Consider the following 17,112-nt stretch of genomic DNA (forward strand, 5'->3'; position numbering starts at 1 on the left):
AGAAGAGAAGAGAAGAGAAGAGAAGAGAAGAGAAGAGAAGAGAAGAGAAGAGAAGAAGAAAAGAAAGGAAAAGAAAAGAAAAAGAGGCTGAACAAGTACCTAGAAAAGAGATGTAGACAGAAAAAGAAGAAAGCCAATGGAGTAAGCCTTGGTCTATCCTAGAGGATAGAAGTTGAAGGTATTAGGAGAATTTATCACAACTGAGTTAGAGAAAGAAATCAGTAGATAATTTTGGAGGTCATTAAAAAGCCCAAGGGGGACATTTTTTTCCCCAAGGAAGAATAAGTGATCAATAATTATCACTGGGATTAAATTTAGAGATCATTAGTGGTTTTACAAAAGAGTTACAGTGTAAAGTTAGTGTGGGAACGGAAATCAACTTTATTTATTTTAAATAGGAAGAAATTAATAAGATTTAACAAATATAAAAAATATCTGAGGTGTTGAGGTACAGTATTTATAAAGGGACCAGAGATATGAGACCAAGAAAAATTTCCTAAAGAGCACAGAAAATTCACCACATTTGAATGTTTGTAGAGATTATTTTTTCAGTTCTGGTTTTATTTTTTTAAGAGAGCCATTTAAAAATACCAGTATCATTAGACAGTAATAAAGAAAAATGTTAATATTATTATGATCAGAGTCAGCTAAACAACAGAATTTGTAAACAAGAGAAATTGTAATGATAGTGAAATAGGTATATGGGATAGAATCCCAGAGCACTTGATTGTGCTCATGAGGAACCTATACCTGGACCAGGAGGCTGTTGTGTGAATGGAACAGGGGGATATGGTTTGGAATTGGGAAGGGAGTGTGTCAAGGATATATTCTATCTCCATACCTGTTTAATCTATATGTTGAGCAAGTTATCCAAGATGCTGGACTCTATGAAGAGGAATGTGGCATCAGGATTGGAGGAAGACTTATCAATAACTTGCATTATTCAGATGACACAGCCATGCTTGCTGAAAGTGAGGAGAGTTTGAAGCACTTGTTGCAGAGGATCAAGGAATACAGCCTTCAGTATGGATTGCATCTCAGTATCAAGAAAACAAAGATTTTTACCACTGAACCAAAACGCAGTGTCATGATGGGTGGAGAGGAGATTGAAACTGTCAACAGATTCATCTTGGGTGGATCTGCAAGACCACTCAGGAAATAAGGAGACATACCACACTGGGAAAATCTGCAGTTTGGGACCTTTCCAAATAATTGAGGAGTAATGATGTCAGATTCAGGACTAAGGTGTTGTCTGATTCAGGCCATGGTCTTTCTGAATACTAGCTGTCTCCAAGACCTGGACAATGAATAAGGTTGAAAGAAAAAGAATTGATGCCTTTGAACTGTGGTGTTGAAGAAGAACAGCAAACATTCCATCAATGGCCAAGAAAATGAATAGATGTGTCTTGGAGAGGTTGTGGCCAGAGTGATATCCTTCTCCAATGTCTGGACTCTCTTGGCAATATGCCCAAAGTATATGAGATGGAGTTTCAAATTTTTTTTACTCCAAAGAGTTTATTCGTTAGAGAGGGACATCATGCTTGGGAGGGTGAGGGGCAGGCAAAAGAGAGGAAGATCCTCAACCAGGTGGGTTGACATTGGTGACTGTAGCAATGGAAATGAGTATGTCAGAGATTGTGAAGAATATATGGGGTCTGACAGTGTTCGGATTGGTTGTTAATAGTGTTGCTATGAGTTGTACTTGAATAAATGGCACCTAACAACAACAAGAATATATTTCTCATTGCATTGCTAACTGAAAAGTCAGTAGCTTGAATCCCTCTGAGGAAAGAAGAGCAGTGTTATCGTGAAAAGATCAGAATGGTTTCTGTGAGTCAGTTTCAGAATCAATGATGGCAGTACGTGGTTAAGGGTTCAAGTATAATGGGGAAAAAAAGACAAATTGTTCATTAATTTAACAAGCACTGCAACCACAAGGTACGTGGTCTGAGGACATCAACTGCTCCATGGAAAAAGGATGGGCAATCTCCACCCATGTGATTAACTGACTCTGAAATTCTGCCAGAGTGTCAGCTATGGGTTTGTTCCGACTCTATGGTATGCAAAAACAACAACAACAACAACTTCAATAGATAAAGATATGCAGGAAAATGTATTTAAATTATGATTTATTATTAGGGACGTCTGGTGGCTTCGTGGTAAGGAGTTTCACTGCTAACCCAAAGGCAGGTGTTCAAATCCATCAAGTGCTTCACTGGAGAAAGATAATCTCTCTTCCATGTTATTTGCAGCCTCTGAAAACTTGTTGAGTTAGCTAACAGTAAGTTTTGACTCAATAGCATATAACAACCACCACCACCACCACCACCACCATTTATTGATTCATATTATGACACATGTGTATTAATTTAGGGTCCACTGAGGAGAAAGAAATAACATTGATTTTTGTTTGTTTGCTTGTTAAACTAAAATCATCCAATGTAGAGATTTTACTTTAAGTATTGTAGAACCAATAAAAGCAGAGAATATCATGGAAGAGTTACTGATGATAAAAACTTACTACCTAAGGCCAGGACAATTAAAAAGATACTTGAATTATTAAAATTTTCTAGCTAATGGATAGAGAAACTGTAGCGCCGAAACTTAGGCACATTTCTTACTTGTCCATTTAGTTGAAGCTGGTGACTGTGAATGAGTTAAGAAACTTTGATCTAGGAATGTTAAGGAAATGTGTAAACCAAAAGCAACTGCAGCTTTAACAACGGGATGTCACAGTCTGAGTGAAAAGGAATTGCTGTAGTGATGCTGAAAACCAAGAGGAACAGGAAACAAACAGGAAGGAGCAGATTCCTTGTTTTTTTCTCCCTGCTTTCCAGTGCATTTCCAGAGCCAGCAACCAGATGAACTCAGCTGAATATGTAGTCTCAGCAACAATCATCAAAGACTGAAGGGTAGGTTTGAAGGTGAAAGTTGTAACAACTGGAACACGAAAGTTATAACAGAAATGCCCTAGCCATTCACATATTTGGGCTTTTTTTCTTCTTCATGATTCCTGCATCATTTAAGTTCTCGGATGAAAGTGCAATTTTATCAAGAGTGTGCTGTTAACTCCATATAATTGGATGTTGATTGCTTAGACAATACATTTGCAACTTTAAATAGTTTAGCTTCACAAACTCTGTAGAATATTGTGAAGTCATGTCTCAACTTGCTTCAGATATTCACACAAAGGGACAACAGAATTAATGGGTATATGCTGGAGTAATTTTATTCTGCTTCATCACTTTAGTAAAGATCGATATGTAGTTTCATGACTTAGAATTTATAGTTTTACTTGAATTAGGAAAAGACAGAAATTTAAAGCAAAATATATACCCAGGCATCAACTTGGTTCTGTATTTCTTTCTTTTCCCATTATTATAAAGAAAATATTTTGTTTCAATTTAAAAATAGTCATTTCAACCTTATAATCCTTACATAATGTTCCCACCTATATATCAATAGTCAATAAGTAATAGAGGTTAAAAGCATAGTCTTTTGATTATCCCTTTAAAATCTTGAAAAGAAAATGGCATTGGAATAGGCAAGAGGCAAGGCACTGGAACTCTTACAGAAACTACAGAAAAAATGTCCAGCTCAAGTAAGTTACTCAACGATGAAATTATATATAGAGAAAACTATTTTCGTTTATTAATGTTGGTATTGAGTTGATCATTTGGGCACCATGTCAAAACTCAGTTAATGGCTTCTTAAGGGGAAAAGAGGTAAAGAAATTTGATAAAGCAACACAGTAAGAAATAAGATTTTGTAAAATAAGTAGATTTTAATTGCATCTACTGCAAAGTATTATTTTCTCTAAGTATTTGAAGTCAATTGTTCATATGCATTATTGCATAACAATGAAGTTTCTCATGCTCCACTTAGATTCTTGCTTCTATTGTTAATTATTTTGAATAATTGTTAAATCAGAATATTTTTACTAGCTCTCAAGATGATGCAGTAGATATTATTTATATATTTATTTTGGTTCAACATCTCTATTAGATGTTGTAGATTTTAAAAAGTATTATATAAATCTATGAGTTTTCTTATTTACTTGCTGACAACCTTTGTGTGCTGGGGAAAATTTAACATTAAGCCAGAAATTTATACCTAATTGTAATGCAGTATATTTTTTTATTCCAAAGACTAAAGGCCATTCTTTGGATATTTAAGTTATTATTTTGCAAGAGGGAGTTTGCATGGACATTTGAAAACATGTTTTTGTATTTTAAAACTAGGCAAAGAAATAGTAGGATTTTATTGTAATAATTATATTAATGACCATGCTAGACTTAAAATATCACTGAATATTAAAATTACAATCTAAGTTCTTATAAATGTCAACAATGTATTTGAAATTTCTTCTTTGAAGAAGAAAATACAACATTCTAAGCTTTTCATGTGTATTGAAAAACATGTTTATTGTAATTGTTATTAGGTGCTATTCATTATGAACAACAGATGTGACACTTGCATATGTCATTCTCTGTTGCGCTCAAGTGAAAAATGGTAGTCAATGTGTCAATCCTTCTTGTTGACATTGTTCTTTTGCTGATCTTTCTAAGCATGATATCCATTTCCTAGAGTTTGTGAGATGAAACTTCACCATCCTTGCCTTTAAGGAGAATTCTGGCTGCACTTTCTCCAAGATATAGATAGAGAGGTAGAGAAGTAGATAGAGAGGTAGCTAGCCAGAGAGGTAGAGAAGTAGAGAGGTAGACAGCTAGATAGCCAGAGAGGTAGAGAGGTAGAGAGATATATAGATGATAGATATGGATGGATAGATAGATAGATAGATAGATAGATAGATAGATAGATAGATAGATGATAGATAGAGAGATACAGGAGTTTTTTGGCAGTCAATGGAACACCAAAAATCAAAGGCACCTATTCTTCTGACATCTTTACTTATTGTCCAGGTCTCTGATACAATCAGCTGGTTGAAAAGATCATGGCTTGATTCAGCCAAACCTTAATTTTTAAACTGACATCATCATTATTCTGAACCTTGGAAAAGTTCTTCACAGCAGATTTCCTGATGAAATGTATCAACTGATCTCCAAACTACTCGCACCAAGGGTTTGTGCCTCTAAGTAAGGTGGGATCATGAACAATTTCAATTGTTCCCCCATCTATCATGATGTTGCCAAATGATCCACTGGTGAGGATTTATGTCTTCTTGATGTTGAGATGCAATACACATTGTAGACTGTAATCCTTCCTGCAGCAAGCACTTCAGGTCTTACTCACTTTCAGTCAGCAAGGTTGTGCCATCTGCATAAAAAGATTATTCATGAGTCTTCCTCCAGTCTTGATGCCAACTTCTCAAATAATTTGTTCAGCATTCATACTGAATATATATAAAGAAAAGATACATTACTGAGCATATCTTTCTTGATTTTAAACCATTTATTATTCCTTTGTTATGTTTGAGTGATAGTTTTTTGCTGTAGGTATATTTTTAGCATAAGCTTCAAATCATACACGATTGGTGAAGCTTCAAAAGAAGATGAAAATAATACTAAGTCACTGTACTAAAAAGAATTGGCTGAAGTAGCATATGATAAAGAGCCAATGGTGATGAGGGAATAAGTTCAATCTACTGAAGACATTGGGTAAAGAGTAACAGATACAACTCTGGATGTACTCACCAATCTGTGCCAAGAAATTTGGAAAACAGCTATGTGGCCAACTGCTACGAGAGTAGTGAATCACAAAAGATAATTGAGCAGAATGTGAAAATTATTGAGCAATTTCATTAATATCACATGCAATCACTATCCTGGTGAAGATCATCCAAAAATGTCTAGGACAGTACATAGAATGAGAACTGCCAGGTTCAAGCTGCATTTAGAACAGGTCACTGTTTGTGGACATTGCTGATATATTGGGTGGATCTTAACAGAAGAGCAAAGAATAGCAAAGATCTTTAACAGAAAGCAAAGAATACAAGAATGTTTATTTGTGATTAATAAATATGGAAATGTATATGACTATGTGGATCACAACATGCTATAGCTAACATTGAGAAGAATGGGAATCTCAGTGCGCTATGTAGACAGGATTTAATCCTGAGATATACCTCTCCAGATTTTAAACCATGCATTACAGATTTACAACCTTGGAACCCATATTCCAGAGAGAGAGAGAGAGCGAGAGTGAGAGATCGGCAGAAAGCAGAGAGTACTAGAAGAATGTTTATCCGTATTTTATTGACTATGCAAGGGCATTTTACTGTGGATCACAATAAATTGTGGCTAACCTTGTGGAAAATAGGAATCTCAGAACACTTGATCATGCTTTTATGAAACCTATACTTGGATCAAGAAGTAGTCCTCAGAAAAGAGCAAGGAAACACTACATGATTCAAAATCAAGAAAGGACTGTGTCAGGGATGCATCCTGTCCCCATGCCTTTTCAATCTGTGTGCAGGAAAGATCATTCAGGAAGAAGAGCTTTATGAGGAAGAGTGTAGCATAAAGATTGGACGGAGACTTATTAACAACCTACGATATGCAGATGACACAACTTTGCTTGCTGAAACTGAAGAAGACCTAAAGCACTTGCTGGAAAAGATCACAGACTGTAGTATTAAATATGGATTGAAGATCAACATCAAGAAGACAAAGATTCTCACCACTGGGCCAATTGGCAGCATCATAATAAATGAAAAAGAGATTGAGGTTGTCAACAATTACAGCTTTCACAGATCCACAATCAACACTCTAATGCCAGCAGTCAGGAAATCAAAAGACGAATTACATTGGAAAAATCTGCTGTCATGGACCTCTCCAGAGTGCTGAAGAGCAATGCTGTCAGTCTAGATACAAAGGTGTGCCTAATCCAGGCCATGGTTTTCTCAATTACTTGTTAAGCTCCAGAGAATTGGACAATGATTAAGGATGACTGAAGAAGAATTGATGCCTTTGAGTTGTGCTGGAGAAGAGTCTTAAACATACCATGAATTGCCAAGAAAACAAGTAAGTCTGTCTTGGAGAAGGTGAAACCAAGTCTCTCCTTGGAGGCTAGGATTTTAAAGCTTTGCCTCACTTACTTTGGGGACGTGGCCAGGAGAGATCAGTCCTTGCATAAGAACATCGTGCTCAGAAGGGTGGACAGACAGTGCAGGAGAGGGAGACCCCAGATGAGATGGATTGATACAGTAACTGGGACAACTGAGGTTGATGTGTCAGAATTAGTGAGACTGGCTCAGGACAGGAAAGGGTTCAGAGCTGTTGTACATAGGGTCACTATGCATCACAGGTGAGTCAACCAATGGCATTCTATGACAGGTTTAGAAGCAGAAGTAGCTTCCACTTTCTAAACAACATGCTTCCAGAAACTCTATGAATTTTGATAAATGTCAATAGTTGTAGAGGGGCTTTAGACCTTTTGTTCATAGGGTCTCTATGAGTCATGCTTGACTCGAAGGCAATACAACAACAACAACATATGTGTGTGTGTGTGTGTGTGTGTGTGTGTGTATATATATACATATATATATATTTTTTTCTGTCTAATAATCATCTACAAGGATCTCAGGTAGACTAATGGCCAGAAGCAGTGTTACAATCCAGAAGGTACATGGTTCAAGTACACCAGCAGTTCTGCAGGAGAAAGATGGACAGTCTCCTTCCGTGTGATTCATTGCTTCTGAAAACACCCCACAGTGTCATCTATGGGTTGGTTTCAACAGTATAGGTACACAACTACAGTAATATATATATATATATAACTTGGATCAGATGTATAGGCATAATAACTGGGGTAATGGGGGTAGGTGGTTTGGAGTCAGTGAGATTGGCTCAAGATAGGGTAGGATTTAGAGATATTGTTCATACTGTTGCTTTCAAATCAAGGACACTTAACAACAGCAACATAAATTTACAAATTCTCTCTCTCTCTCTCTCTCTATATATATATATACATATATACATACACACACACACATATCTATCTCATCTCTCTATACACACAAACACACATTGGTTGTGGTTGTTAGGTGCCATTGAAATGAGTATAACTCATAGTGACCTTGTGAACAACAGATCTGACCGTTGTCCTATCCTGTGCCATCTTCACACTTCCTAATACACTAGAGCCCAATGTGGCAGTTACTGTGTCAATTGCCTGGCTAAGGGTCTTCCTCTCCTTTGCTGACCGTCCACCCTTTCAAGCCTTATGTGCATATCCAGGGAATATCCCCTGTTAGCAACATGCTCAAAGCATGTCAGACAGAGATTCAAAATTTAAATTGTACTTTTTAAAAAACTATTTCTTTCCTTTAATATACTTTATTTTGAAATATTCTTAATTTAATACCCAAATATATCACTTATAGTTCTACTTTCCACAAAACGCTTTCTACTTTCTTCTTAATTTGGACAAATTCTCTGTGACTTCAAAATAAGGATAAACTTTCCTCCAATGTTGTATAATATGTTTATTATCTAAGCCTTCACCAACCATTTCTGATTTTTATTTATACCAGTCACCTCTTCCAGGTAATATACAATCAAGAATATTAAACTTCTTCCAGGTTTTTTTCTATTTCCAAATTCCAAAGTACCTCCAAATTTCTCAAATATGTTTTAAAGTAGTTCCCTGTTTATGAGTGTCAAAATTTATGTTAGCTTCCTAAGGAAGCTGTAACAATTTGTTATAAAAAATGTATAAAATATATTTCCCCACAATTCTCTAGACTCTAGAAGTCTCAGAGTCTCTTCAATGATTCATTGGCTTTATAGGGATAAGTCTTCTCTGTTTGATTCACCTTCTGTTTCTGGTATCATTAAGTATCCCTTATTGTTGTTTACCATCAAGTTGGAATGCATCCGTAATTTACCCTCCAGCAGGTTTTCAGAAGCAGTTTATTGAACAGGATGCAATTGCCCATCTTTCTCCCATGCAGCAGCTGGTGTGTTTGAACTACATGCCTTCGAGATTGCAGTTCAGTTTATCACCACTAGGCCATTAGAGCTCCATTCTAATTCTACTCCTATCTTCATATGGCTCTCTATCTCCCCAGTACGTTTATGTCTATACGTCTTTTCCTTCTGTCTCTACTTATTTCAATTATTGTCTGTCCTTTTCCTGTTGAATCAAGACTGATCCATAGCTGATTATCCAGGGAGTTGTAAGAGGCAGTAAATCACATGAAAGGAAAATGTCTATTCTCCTGTCGTGGAGCAACTGGTGAACTCTAACCTTTGTGCATTTGAGATCACAACACAGCTTCTTACCACCAGGCCATTGTTGTAATGTGCTGTCAATTAAACTGCGACTCATAGCTTCTGTACGTACAATAGCTCTGAACCCTATCCTGAGCCAATCTCACCATTTCTAGCGTACTCATCCCTATTATAATAGTTACTGTGTCAATTCATCTCATTCAGGGCCTTCCTCTCCTGTACTTCTAAGCATGATGTCCTTCTCCAGGAACTGTCCCCTCCTGGCAACATGCCCAAAGTATGTGAGACAGAGCTTCAAAATGCTTGTCTCCAATGAGCAATTTGGTTTTACCTTTTCTATGACACACCTGTCTGTTATTTTGTCAGTCTAGGGTATGTTCAAGACTCATCTCCAGAACCACAACTCAAAGGCATATTCTTTGCTGTCATCCTTAGTCATTGTCCAGCTCTCTGATGTAAACCAACTAATTGCAAAACTATGGATCAGGTGCACCTTAGTCTCTAGACTGACATCATTGCTCTTCAGCACTTTTTCCTTGACAGTAGATTTTCCTAACGCAATTTGTCTTTTGATTTCCTGATTGCTAGTGCCAAAAATGTAGATTGTGGAACTCAGCAAGCTGAAATTGTTAACAGTCTCAACTCTAGGATTACTCTTTACACACCACAAAAATACTATATCCATGTTAGGTCACACTGAGTGTCTATAGTTATGTTGATATTGCTGTTATGTGCCATCAAGTTGAATAGGATTCACAGCAGCCTTGTCCCATCCTGTTCCATCCTCCTCATCTCTGATACACTTGACCTCATTGCTGCAGTCACTGTGTCAGTCCATCTGGTTGAGAGCTGTCCTCTCTTCTACTCATTCTTAGCGTTTCTAAGAATGATGTACCTTTCCAAAGAATAGCTTCTTCTAGCAACACGTCCAAAGGATGAGAAACAAAACTTCACCATCCTTCCCTCCAAAGACCATTCTGGCTACACTTTTCCCAAGACATATAGCTCTTTTTTCTTGTGGCAGTCTATGAGATATTCTGTACTCTTCATGGGGAAAAGATAGTAATCTCTTCTAGTACAATTTACTGCCTCTGAAATCCTACTGAAAGGTCAACTTTGAGTCTGTTTTGACTACATGACACATAAAAATAACAACATGATCAGAGATAGGAGGAATTTGTGAGTAATAAAGTTGAATATATCATTTGAGGGAAATATGCCAAGCTTAGTTGTGAATGTTAAATTTATATTAATTCTTGTATTAAATATTTTTTTAAAATTATGTAACTTATAGGATATGATTTTGCTGTTGTTAGGTTCATTAAGTTGAGTACGACTCATAGTGAACCTATCAGAAATAGATCTGAACTTGTCCAATCCTCATAATTTCTGACAGCCATTGCGGCAATCGCTGTGTCAATCCATCTTATTGAAAATCTTTCCCTTTTTTGCTAACTCTCCACCTTTCTGAGCATTATGTGCTTTTCCAAGCCTTTCCTAGCAACATGCCCAAAGCTTGTGATATGAAGCTACTCCAGCATTGTCTCCAAGGAACATTCAGGCTACACTTTTTTCTGAGACATAATCTGTTTGCTTTGTTGTCAGTCTACAAGATATTCACTACTCTTCTTCCACATCACAACTCAAAGGTATCATTCTGTCATCTGTGTTCATTGTCCTGATTTCAGATGCATGGCCTAAATCAGGCCAGTTGATTTTAGCATGATTTAATATGATTTTTCCCTTTTTTTTCTAATCTTACCCTCTGTTCATGGTGACTCTTAAAAGTTAGATCTTACTAAAATATACAATTGCTGTCAGGAGATTTTATATATATATATATATATATATAATTTTCTACTCTAATGAAAAAGAATTCAATCTTGGGTTTTGGTGATAGGTTCCGACCATCAAAAATAAGCAAGCTGTATTCAAAATCTATTTTGTATTATGAAGCTAATGTGTTAGATAATGCTTGGCCTATTTAATACTCAGAAAAAAGAACACATTCCTGTCAATTGAAAATTATATGAATGGTGCCTAGTGTTTTACTAGTACTCTAGTAAATCTCTGAAGAAGTTTACACTATAAAGACATAAATTCCCATTTTCCCTATTCACACATTCCTAAAACATTCCGAAAAGAAAAATTATGTGCTAAAATAGTTTTGTTCTTCGTGGCTGTAGTCAGGTTTAGGTTAAATCGAGTCTGCATAATTCCTCCTATGATTTTACAATTCTCCCTTTGCTTAGTGCAAACCCTGTAAAGCTTTTCTACAAGATAAAGCCTTCCTTTTGGGAAAGCAATTGCAGAAGCCTGCTAAATGGCAGTGCAATGAACAATGCTAACCTCGATTTGTTAATTGAGGTCATTGGTTAGCTTTAGAAAATACTGTATACACAATTAAGCAGCCATTTCAAACTGCTCTTCCTTGTTAACTGGTTTTGAGATATTCTTCTGGACAGAAAATTGATAGGCATGGTAAACACGCTCTAGTTGCCTAATTAGCTCAGGTACTACAATTACTGGTGTTCGATATCTATCAACAAAGCAAAGGTGCTTTAAATGTCATATAAACACTAGAAATAAAAATGAAGCACAAAGGGATTTCACAGAGCCAACCATGTGAATGAAAGCTGACTTCTTGTTAATCCTGTCTTGTCGAAAACTCTGCTGAGGGGGAGAAAAGAGAGAGAGACACACAAAACTTTCTTTGATTTTTAAATTGCCATTTCTGAGAGTTAGTGAGGCATTTAAGATGTATCCTAGCTTTATGAATCCTTATATTAAACTGGAATAGCAAAGTAGTTATTAGAATAAGTCAACCAAAGTGCTATTGCCAGAAATGCAGTCATTCCCCTAGTCTGTCCCACATGCTAGATAAGCTATCAAGAAGCTATCTTGTTCTACATGCCATTAAGTCCCTACTAGTCTATCAGAGTCAACTCTGTCATTAAGACCCATATTGGTCTATCAGAGTCAACTTTTAATCAGCAATGTATTTCTGGAGTGTTGTTTCTTCTATTTTGAATCCCTCCTTTCTCTGACTCTAATACTAATTCACTTGCTAATTCAACTGAAATATTTTAAGTAAGTGGCATCCACTTCGTAAACTAGGTGCCCCCAGAAACTCTACAAACTCTCTAAACTCTATAAATGTGCAGAAATGATGTTATTTATAGAGCAAAGTTCAGGTCTTTCTTTGCAAAACTTACTTTGAGTGGTATTCAACTCGATGTCACTTAACAACTGCTAAATGAGAATAGTGCTCTTAAATCTGGAGGAACATTCTTCTACTTTGCACATGACTCTTTGTGCTGCATCAAGTAACCTGGCTTTGCTGTGTTGCTGAATCTTGTGCCATTGGGGTACCAAAGACCATAATGGTTTCCCACCGTGGACAGTGTTTGGTGGAACTCCCAGTTGTAAGATGGGTTTGGAAGCAGGAGTGGCACCTGCTTCCTAAACCACATGCCTCTGGAAACTCTATAAACTTGGAAAAACAACAGTGGTTATAGAAAGGCATTAGATCTCTTGTTCATAGAGTCACTATGAGTCATGCTTGACTCAGTGTCAATGAACAACAACAACTTTGTTCTAGTGATGTTGTTCTTGTTGTTGTTGTTGATTGCCTCACAGTTGAGCACAACTCATAGCACCCCTATGAACAAAAGGCCTGGAACTCTTCTACAACTATTGACATTTATCAAAGTTCATAGAGTTTCCAGAGGCATATTGTTTAGGAAGTGGATGCCATATAGTTAAAATGCTTGTAATTTAAAGACTACCCAGCATAGTGTAAAGACTGCACTGTATAATCCAGTTGACATCTCACCACTAATTCTCTCCTGCCTCTTTGCTGCAAGAATCCTTCCACCAGAATCTGCTTGACTCAGACAAATCCTATAGCATCTCAGGTCTAGGTGATAAGAAATAAGTGGTGTCCCAACCTACTTCAAAGTAATCGATTCAGTAATGGACATATCACTCCATTTAGAGCTACTGGGTTATTAAAAGGGATTTTCTAAGACTTTAGAGGAAAGTTATTCCTGACCTAAATTTTGATGAGCAAACTTCTAGAGTATTTTGCCTCTGGATAGAAAAGAAAATATTTCAGATATTTTCCCACGTGCAGTAGGCAGAGAAAAATATACAAACACAGAAAAGAGGGCAGATTCAAGGTAGTGGTTGTGCAAAGAAATCAGTCATTGGATTAATCTGACCCTGAAGCCTGCCTTATATTCAAACTTTATTATTTTTATGTCAGTGTGCTCTGGCTTTTCTATAACTTGAAGTCATAGGAAGTTATTTGATAAATTTGAAAATAGTCCTAGACAAAAAATACCAATATATTCAGAACTCTCTTATTTTATTTCTTATTATATTCTTATTTGACTATTATTGATTGAATTGTGCTCCTGTAAAATACTTTTATGGAATGATATAATATGGAGACTTTGTAGTGATTCTCCCATGAAATGATAAATCAAACAGTTATAAAAGGATTAAAGGGAGAATACAACACCCTTTAATTCAATCACAGCCCTAATCTGACAGAATGGGAGCTCCCTATGGCGTGGCAGGTAAAGTCTTTGATCTTACTATAGTTAAAAAGAGAAGAGAGATAGCCCAGAGTAGAGGACCTCAAAGTCATCAAAGGAGTATGACTAAGAGTGGAGTGTTTCCTTTTAGATCTATCCCCTGTGTAAAGTAGTTCCTTAACCAAGATTAAGACACATAGCGATTCTACAAGGAATGCCAGGCTGAAGGAAACAAGGCTCTTTCTCCAGAACTACAGAGAAATACGATTTTCCCCTAGAGCTGACTGTCTAAATGTGGACTTCTAGCCATCTAAACTTAAATCTGAAGACAATTCAAAAATAGCTAGAAAAGTAAATTGATGGAGAACTAACAGAAATTCAAGTTGGATTTAGAAGAGGCTGTGACAATAAGGATATCATTGATGATGTCAGATGGATCTTGGCTGAAAGAAGAAAGTTGTCTATTTGTGTTTTATTGACTATGTGAAGGCATTCAACTCCAGAACAAAACCAGCTACGGCTAACATTCAGAAAGATGAGAATCCCAGAACACTTAGTTGTGGTCATGCAAAACCCAAGTCTAGATGAAGAGGCAGTCATCCAAACAGAGAAAGAAATGCAACATGGTTTAAATTAGAGAAATAACCTGCTGGCTGAAAACAAGCATTTGACAATATCTCTCAGACAAGGGCGTCATAATGAACCTTTACAGAATTCTACAGGGCCTTTAGGTGACAGTCTGAAGACTAAGGTGAGCCTAATCCAGACCACTGTCTTCGCAATTACTTGTTATGCATCAGATACTTGGATAATGACTAAGGATGACAGAAGAAGACTCAGTGTTTCTCAAAAAGCTGAATATAGAAATTTCGTATAACTCAGCTATTCCTCTGCTTGGAATATACCCCGAGTAAATGAGAACTGAGGCACAGAGACTTGTACACTGAGGTTCATAGCATTGTTATTCACCATAGCAAAAACATGGAGACAGCCCAAATGCCCATACACAATGGAATGGATTGAGAAATTATGGGACATTCACACAATGGAATACTATGTAGCATACAGGAGCAATTATTTTGTAAATTACTATCTAACCTGGGAGGGACTGGAGAGCATTATGCTCAGTGAACTAAATCAATCTCATAAAGACAAATAATGTATAAGTCCATTGTTGTAGAATGAGTATGAGGATCCAAGGCAGGGAGGAGGGAGGCTTAATCATAGGATCACACAATTTGATGGGTGGAGGTAATGCTGGTTAAGGGAAAGGAAAAGATCTGTTGTGAAAGCAATGTATATGAACTTTATGAACTTTGTATGTAAACGTATTTTTTAAAAGAAGATTGAAGTGCCAAAAAAAGCAAAATAAGGAAATAAATATGTCAAGGCTGTGTCTTGATTCCATTCCTCTTTAACCTGCATGCTGAGCAAATCATTTGAGAAATTAGATTTTATGAAGAAGAATGTGCCCTCAAGAGTGAAGGAAGACTTATCAACAACCTGTGTTATGCAGATGATACAATATTACTTGCTGAAAGTGAAAAGGGTTTGAACTATATGCTACAGAAGATAAAAAACTACAACCTTGTCTATGGATTACATCAAGAAGACAAAAATCCTCACCTTTGAGCCAACAGGTAATAAATAGGATGGATGGAGAAAAGATTGAAGTTGTCAGTTACTTCACCTTAGTTGGATCTGCAATCAACACTCATCCTATCAGCTATAATTCGATCAAGATATGTCACATTTGGAAAATGTGCTGCCAGGGACCCCTTCAATTACTTGCCATGCATTTGGAAATTGGACAATGACTAAGGATGATAGAGGAAGGATGATAGAAGATGAATTGATGTCTTTGTGTCCTGGTGTTGGAGAAGAGAACTGAATATCCTACCAACTACCAAAAGACCAAAAGTCTATCTGCAAGAGAGTGTGAATAAAAAGATAATACTCAGCATGTTCTTAGGAGAGACCAGTCCTTGGAGGATATTATGCTTGGAAAGGTGATCAACACAAAATAGATGACCCTCAATAAAATGAGTTGACAGAGTGACGGTCATAATGAACTCAAGGGTATTAGAGATGGTGAGGATAGCACAGGGTAGGGCAAGGTTCAGATTAAAAGTTCATGTAGTTTGTGTTGCTGTTATGAGTCAGTGAGTCATCTGCGACTCATAGCAACCCTATCTACAACATCTCTGACCTCTGCTCTATCTTGAACCAACTCCAGCATGATGTCTCTCAGATCATTGGGTTGTTATAACTTACAACTGACTCAAAGTCACATAACAATAATAACAATAAAGTAAGTGAGAATAACATTCTGCTTATTAAAGCCATTCACTAGGATAGCTCAGTTATAGCACTGCTAGATAAATAATGCACTGACCTTTTGCCAACATTTACCTTTAAAGCACTAATATATGTTCTCTTTGTAGCAAGTCAAGAACACTTGCTTTTTAAACAAAAAAGTTGCCAATGAATTTACTGGTAAATTACTTTTATTAATATAATAAATACATGCCTTTGTAAAAATAAATAGAACTGAAAAGGGACTATTGTGCATGGCAAAGGTTAGCATAAAATAACGTTTATGAACTTTCTTTTTTTTTTCCATTATGAAAACCATTTATGTGAGGCAAAATATGGTGAAAATTACAGTAGTGTAAAGATGAGAAGAGTGGGGACAAGAAATCTCCAGTACTGAAAAGGAACAACCAAACAAGAATGTTGACACATGGTGAAAACTAAAACCACTGTACAATTTGTGCAGAAACAGTCAAAGGGGAACATAATTTTCCATGTAAACTTTCATCAAAAACACAATAAAATATTATTTTTTAAACGCATGTAACACAAAAGGAGATAGGGATGGTTGGTGAGTAAAGAGATACATTTATACATATAATAAAGTAAAACAGTCAAGTAGGATTCCTTGCAGGTAGTAGTTAGAGTTTAAAATGTGTATATGTGATTAGATAAAAAGTTCTGGGGTTATGATAAAATGCTATTTCTTCATCTGGGAGGTGGTTAAAGAGACATATTTTGTTTATGAAAATTCATGAGACTAGACTAAGGTGCACCTGATCCAGGCCATGGTCTACACACTTACTTGCTATATGCATCAGAGAGCTGAACAGTGACTAAGGATAACAGAAAAAGAATAAATTAAAAATAAGAATAAAAAAATGAAGTTGTTGTTGTTGTTATGTGCCGTCGAGTCATTTGCAACTCATAGCGACCCTAAGCACAACAACTCTAAACCCTGCTCTGTCCTGTGCCAACCGCACTGCCTCTGACACACCCATCCTGATTACCCCAGTCACCGAATCTATCCATCTCATAGAGGGTCTTCCCCTCCTGAGCTGTCC

This window comes from Elephantulus edwardii, unplaced genomic scaffold, assembly GCF_000299155.1.
Source record: "Elephantulus edwardii isolate Elephantulus edwardi_28Jun2011 unplaced genomic scaffold, EleEdw1.0 scaffold00167, whole genome shotgun sequence".
Classification (NCBI taxonomy): Eukaryota; Metazoa; Chordata; class Mammalia; order Macroscelidea; family Macroscelididae; genus Elephantulus; species Elephantulus edwardii.